Below are 7,512 nucleotides of genomic sequence, written 5' to 3' on the forward strand. Positions count from 1 at the left end.
TATGCTTCCCCACCCCATGCTGAAAGGAGAAGACCTGATTTCATATTATCTATGAGTAAAGCTACCTTCCCTCAAGAAAAATAGCACTTCTTGTTTGCTCTTAATTGAGAGAAAGCTGAAATTTTATCCAGCCCAGTTCCCTAGGTTCCAGAAAATTCCTCTTTCTGTGATTGTGTGTTTACATTTTCCAAGTTAGAAGTTTTCAATTCCAGTCTAATCCACTATTGAAGGGTAAAGTATTAATAGAAAATGTATCAGAGTTGTATGGGTCCTGCGATTTTCCTGTCAATAATGGGTAAGAAAGTGGTCCTTTGCCTGCCTGCCCCCACTTTCACCTTGGAGAAGAATGGGCAAGCAGTGAGTACATCTGGAAAACAACCCCATATTCTCAGACAGAAAGCCTAACACATGGCTCTCGTGGGACTCTGTGAGAGCACCAAACTAAAATGATGGTCCTCCTCTTTCTCTTTTCTTTTTTCATGCTATTTTATTTCTGCCATGTCTTGTAAAGAAAGTCTGGCAGCAATACTCTTCTCTTGTCTTCTTTGTTCTCTCTGACAGGAGAGGCAGAGTTGCAAGTAATTAATGAGGGCTGCAGTCATTTGGAGTTGGTGCATTAAATGCATAAAATGAATCCAGAACAAGTGTCCTGCTTGATCCTGACGCTTTTCCCTTGTCATGGCTTAGTTGCTTCAGTAAAAGCACCTTTTCCCTTGTCACGGCTTAGTTGCTTCAGTAAAAGCACCCGAAAATTTGTATCTTCAGCGCCAGCCCTTGCTTTCATAGGAGACTTTACGTTACCAAATGTCTCCTGGAAATACAGCAGAGGAGACAGTCTAGGAGGTTTTTGTGTGGAGGAGAACTTTCTGACAGATGTGGTGAGAGACCCAGCAAAGGGAGACTTCCCCCTGGAACTGCAGTTTGTGAACACAGAAGGACTGTTGGGTGGTGTGATGGCTAGAGGCAGTCATGAAATGATACAAGTTTTTAATTCTCTGAGAAGGAAGGAGTTCAGCAGAATACTTTGGCCTGTTTAGGAGGCTGGTTGAGACAGTCCCTTTGGGAGGAAGGCTGGACATTCTTCAAGAAGGAAATCCTGAGGACACAGGACCAGGCTATCCCAATGTGCTTGAAGATGAGCCAGATGGGAAAAAACTTGTCTGGCTGAACAGAGAACAGAGCTGACTGGAACCTGGTATAAAAAGTAGAGTTTATGACCTTTAGAAGAAGGGCAGGCAACTCAGGAGGAAGAAAAGGATGTCCTGAGGGTGTGCAGAGAAAAACAGAAGGACCAGAGTCCAACTAGAACTTCATCTGGCTACTGTCATAAAAGAAAATACAAATTCCTTCTACAAATACATCAGCAACAGAAAAACCGTTAAGAAGAATCTCCAGGTTTTCATGGATGTGGGGGGAAACATGGTGATAAAGGATGAGGAAAAAGACTGATGTACTTAATACCTTCTTTGCCTCTAATAGAAACACCAGTAGTTCTCCAGGTACCCAATGTCCTGAGCTGGAAGACAGGGATGGGAAGAAGAACGAGGCCTCAATAATCCAAAGGAAAATTATAAGTGACCTGCAACACCACTTAGACACACATGTCTATGGGGATGTATAGAAACCACACAAAGGTACTGAAGGAGCTTGCAGAAGTGCTCACTGAGCCACTTTCAATCATTTATCAGCAGTCCTGGTTAACTGGGGAGGTCCCAGATGACTTGAAGTTAGTAAATGTAACACCCATCTACAAGAAGGGCTGGAAGGAGGATCTACAGACCAGGGACCTCAGTGCCAGGGAAGGCTGTCCTTCGAGATTTGAAGGGTTAGATGATTCTATGTTTCTAAGGTGCTGTTAGATTTGAAAAGAGAATCAAAAGTTTTAATTTCCCTTCTTTTTGTCCAACTCTTCTCAAATAATTAAACATCCTTCTTCAGATTGGAGACTAAATCTCTTGCATTCTGGTCTCATATGTATGTTCACCAACTGGAATGAAACAAGTGTGATAGGAAGCAGCAATATCCTTGTGCAGCAATATTAACAATTTATTTAATTTTAAAATCAAAGTTGTAAAGAAATAGACAAATCATTGTTATTATTGCTTCTGATGAATTATATGTGAGAAGTGTATGTTTCTGTTGTACGAAACAGAATGATCATTAATTGGGACATCTTATGATGTCCTTGCAAGAAGGATGTAACTGGTTTTTGGTGATGAAATAGTACCAAATTGATCCAAAATATATTTAACATGAGTGTATGAGTTACTGGACATTATACAAAAATTTGCAGAAAAGGACTATAAATTAACCTATAAATTAATAGAACCTATAAATTAATAAAATTCTAAGTGATTTGTAATTTAAAAGGGCAGGTAGATAGTAGATGCATATATGGTCATATCCCTAATGCACATAAAATGCTAATTCATTTGGTTTGTGTATAAATACTCAGTAATGATTATATTAAGCTGCTAATGAGAATATGATTAAACTTTGCTCCTGTAAAAAATATTATGTAATTAATTGGACATTATTTAAGCATTAACGTCTAGACATATTCACAAAAAAAGTAAATATCTGTGGACATGTGTAGGCTTGATGTATATATGTCCAATCTTATCACATTCCAGAGCACTCTTGTAAATTAGTGTGCATCAGACAGCACTGGGATAGGTAACTGCAATTACACACACACATAGACATGCTTTAAGAATTGAATATGATGCACAGTGTAAGGAACTGGAAATCACACAGAAAATCTGTGGTGGAGCAGTGAATTAAAGACAGCTCCCCTGGATCTCTGGCTGGAACTCTAGTCTTTTTAAGATCCTTTCTTACCAGGAAATACCTAGAAATATTTATAAAATTATAATAGTTATAAATCAGCAAATTGATTTTAGATCTTGCACAGTATATTTTTTTTCCAGCTGTTAGAAATATTGTCTTGCTTATAATGACTGAAGTAACATGAGAAGAAAATCTTACCAATAAGAATAAGTAGCTGTTAAGATTGTTCATGGGATTATAAGAAATGGATAAGAAAATGAGCAAGACTGTTTTATCCAATACTCTCTATAATATTGAGCTTCCCAGGGTTGCATTTAGGAAAATGATGATGATGACGATGATGATCAGGAAGACAAAAACTTTGGCACTGGATTGTCTGGAAAATCTTTCTGTTAAGTGCTCGGGTCAACTTGCCTGTCTCATGAAGTAACTTTTCTGGACATCACATCTTCTTCACTTTTAGCTTTTGAGGTCTTAGGGGTGTGCTCGTGTCATTTGGCTGCTTTCAGCATTGCCTCTCTATGGTGTTCTGTTGCATTTAGGCAGAAGTCTCCCTTGTGCTCAAAAAAAACCTATTTCAATGCAGGAAGTAAAGCCAGCACTTCCTTTTAAATCTGATGTATCACTTCCCTGCATCCGTCAGGGCTCTGTTACAGTCAGCTTTGCAAAAAGCCCCTTTGGCTTCTCCTGAGGTATCATGCACCTCCAGCTGTTGCTTAAATACCTTAGCACCTTAAAGCCTGTGCTTGCTTATAGATTTATTTATTCTTTCAACTCACTTCAGATTGTCCTGCAAGTCCCATGCTGCATCACTGAGGTCTGTCTTAAGGTTTCAGAAGTATCTCAAGGGTATGTGCAGAATGCAAAAACTTACTGAAAGTTGTGTCATTTTTCCTTCATGTCTGCCAGCCTAGGCAGTAAGTGGCAATAGATACTGACTTCCTTCAAGTGCTCTGCTCAATGATTTTGGCTCCTAGCAGATCCTAGGTTTACCTGAAGACTCTCTGACTACTTTTCGGCTGCTGATTTACTCTGTCTTAGTTTCAATGAGCATAATAACACCTCTTGTTTACAGCCTTGTCAGCTTTTTCTTCACGATCCTCATCACAGCTAATGGTACTTTGCATTTCAGTAGCTCTACCTTGACTTTGCCCTCAGAGTGTCCTGAAATATGTCCTTAGGTTTCAATTCTTCACAGACCCTGAGATGAATGCTGTTTTTCTCTAAATGTTGTAAGTATAAGTCTGTCCTGTTATGAGGTTATTATCTATTGCCCAGAGGGGTTATAGATGTGCCACCCCTAGAAACATTCCAGATCAGGTAGAATGGGGCTCTGAGAAACCTGATATAGTTGCAGGTGTCTCTGGTCATTGCAGGGGGGTTGAATCTTTAATGATCTAGATGATCTTTAAAGGTCCCTTCCAATCCAAACTATTCTGTGATTCTATGATATGATGACTCTATGAGTTGCTCTGCCTTGTTGCTCAAGCAGCCACTGATATCCTTTTGTGGCAACAGCTATATGCTCCAAGTAATAGTATGGCCTATGTCAGGATTTTTCCCATTGACAGCCTGCATGCATCCAGTGCCTTAGGAAATTTTACTAAATATAATCAGTCCTTTGTCATATTTCTAAAGTGTGATATTTGCACTCAGATATGATGCTGGAGCTGTGCTGCAGTTGGCTCCACAATTCAGCTGGTCTACTGTACAGCAATAGGCTGCTGATTGTTTAGTAACCCAACCAATATGGCAGCTTTCATTTGGCAGCCTTCTTCTGCCGTGTGTTAATATATTTGAATCAGCACATAACTTTGAATTTGCCAAAGTCACTTTGCAGATGGTCTTCTCTCTACTGGAAATCACTGCTCTCAGTCACTGCATGTACTGCCATTTTCATTTTCTCTGGTAACAGTGAGATGAGGACATGCTTTCTTTTTTTTTTTTTCCCACTTCTCTTAAGTGACTTCTTATAAGGCTGAGGATTTTCATTTGTGTATTTGTATCTACTTTGCAGAAAATTTATGCTGCTTCCAGACCATTGCACTCTAAATCCTTTCTCTTTTTTCTTTTAAGGTTATTCAAACCTATATGCATTTCCTGTGCAACCATCTGTCACTGCTTTGATGCTGGGCATTTCAGAGTCCATGTTTTTTGCAGAAAGTCCTCTAGGATTCAGAACTTATTCCACCTCTGTCTCCCAAGGTCTCAGCCTGCCGCAGGAGAACCTGTTTTTCTTCCAGAGACAAGAGTAACTCAACCACAGAATGAGAGTTCCCAGCTCTGCTATTTAAATATTTGTCTTCTTTGAGATCTCTCAGATTTGGGTAAAGATTTTATTCTGTCACTCCATACAGGAAATATATTACCTAACAAAACTTGCCACTGATTCGTGTTTAATGCATGTTTCCATTGTGACAGTGTTATTCCAACATGCTGACGTCTGGGTAGAGACTCAATTCCCATTTCCAGTATTTTCATTCTTGTGTAAAGCTATTGTAGAAAGCAGCAATTTTATGGGAGGATGTTTCTGGTGCTACTGTCATGCCGCCTCCTTGGTTTTGTTTTTATCCCGTGTTTGCCTGCATACCAGACAGTTTGTTGCAGTGAGACTCTGTGGCCTGACTGTTGCCAGCATGTCTCACACACTGCCTGCTGAGTCAAATCATGGAGGCTTCCAAGTTTCCTACCTCATTGTGACAAGTCATGTCCACAGATGCTACAAACACAACCAGAACTTCAAGCTGGGCTTCTCTGAGACACTCCTAAAATTTCTCACACCAGCTGCTTAAAGTATTTCATCCCAGGACCATGACATTTACCACAGGCAGATGCTGACTAGTAGATTTTTCTATAATGCTACTCCAAATATAATTATCTTACTTGAAAGATGAGTAATACAGAGCTATTTGATTAAAAAGATCCAGCAACTCAAAAAACAAGTACTGGAGTGGAGAGAGTAGAAATCTCTTTTACAACTCGAGCTTCTACAAACTGAGATGAAAAGACACTTCTTTTACTTAGGCTCCCAAGGAGGTCAGAGAATGTGGATATTCATGTCTATCAGCTTGTATCTCTCTGCTAATAACTTGTGACCTCATTAGTTAATTTCAGTCAAATTTGACTGAAGGGTACTTTTACCCTTCATTCCTGAAAATAATTAAATCTGCATTTTAAAATAATTAATTAATATAATTTGGTAATAATTAATGAAATAATAAATCTATACATTTTATGAAATTGTGTAACCACAAAGGGAAAAAAAGCATTCCAGCATTCCCCATATGGGAAAGAAGAATTCCCATGTGAGCATGAATATCTTTTGCAGGCTCTAGACTAACAAATCTGCAAACCAGAAGTACAGTTCATAAATTATAAGCATTTTTAAATATATATATAATTAAGGCAAGATAAAACACTGGTGAGAAAACATGTTTCTTGAGTTCCAGGACTCACATTAGTATTGGTAAATATTGTCCTCTTCCTTTCAGCACTCCTTCTAGGTTTGTCTACATGAGGGACTTGTGGACTGCTTGGACAAGTTAGCTTATCAGTAACAGTACTCAGTACTGCAAATCATGTAGGAATGACAAGTGCAACCATTAGAATACGAAAAATCCTATTTGCAGGTACAGCTAGAGGACTTCTGTGTTATGTCCTCAGTTTCTCCCCACCTTAGAGCATCTGAAAAAGGATTCATTGTCTGGTTGCCTAACAGAGAGCAGACGCAGTGACACAGGATATCTTTTTCAGTGCTCTTACAATCCTATTCCCAGTGACTAACTGACACAAAATCAAACGGTCTTTGTTTATGCCAAAGACTTTTTGTCTGTTCAGGCTGTTAAACCATGCTTAATGTCAGTGTAACTTCACTAATCTTTTAACATGATGCCATACTCCAGAAAAGGCTGCTTTCCTAATAGTATTTACAACGGAAAATAATTCTCAATAATTCATCTCATATAAAACTGGGCTGTGAATGGAGCATATTAAATGTGAATTTAATAAAGAAAAACCCCAAAAAACATCCTTGCACCTCAAAGAATATTTGATGATGAGATTCACACTGCCTGTTTTGAAGAAGGAGACTCGGTGAAAACAGCTACAAACATAGACCACCCATTACATGTCTGCAGAGCTGGTGAATCTGCTTTGATTTTCCATTCCTTGCCTCAGAATAACATACTGGAGTTTAACCTTCATTATATGATTATGTCTGTACTTCTCATGGTAATTAAGTGACCTTCCAGAACAGTGAACAAAACTTTCAGGCTGAGAGATTAATTCTGAGAGGTGTGAACTTTTCTGTTCATCCCAATCGATGTTAACTCTGAAGCCTTACAGATAGCTTGCATTTCAGTCTCATTAACTATTTCACTGCTGATCACTTTGCATGATAGGCTCAATAACAAGATTGAGCCACAAAAGTAGCTTCTCCCCATATGACCAAGAACTCCAGACCCACCAGATCCTCTTATCTGCAGCATCTGTAACACAGTAGTTTGGTATCAGAACAGGAATCTGTAGCATACTGAAGACCAAGACCAAAAAGGTGGTCTTCACCAAAATGTGAGGAAACCCCAATAAATAAGATTTCATATTAAAATAAGTACAGCAGGAGTCTCTGTCTTGAAATTATTATTCATGCTCATATTTAATTCAAGAAATACCTTTCTTAAATGTAAAGGAAGCTGTTGCAGAATTTCTAAGCTCACTCTACAG

The sequence above is a fragment of the Chamaea fasciata genome, unplaced genomic scaffold (assembly GCF_029207755.1).
Source record: "Chamaea fasciata isolate MVZ Bird 193981 ecotype frontalis unplaced genomic scaffold, bChaFas1.0.hap1 SCAF_6, whole genome shotgun sequence".
Lineage (NCBI taxonomy): Eukaryota > Metazoa > Chordata > Aves > Passeriformes > Sylviidae > Chamaea > Chamaea fasciata.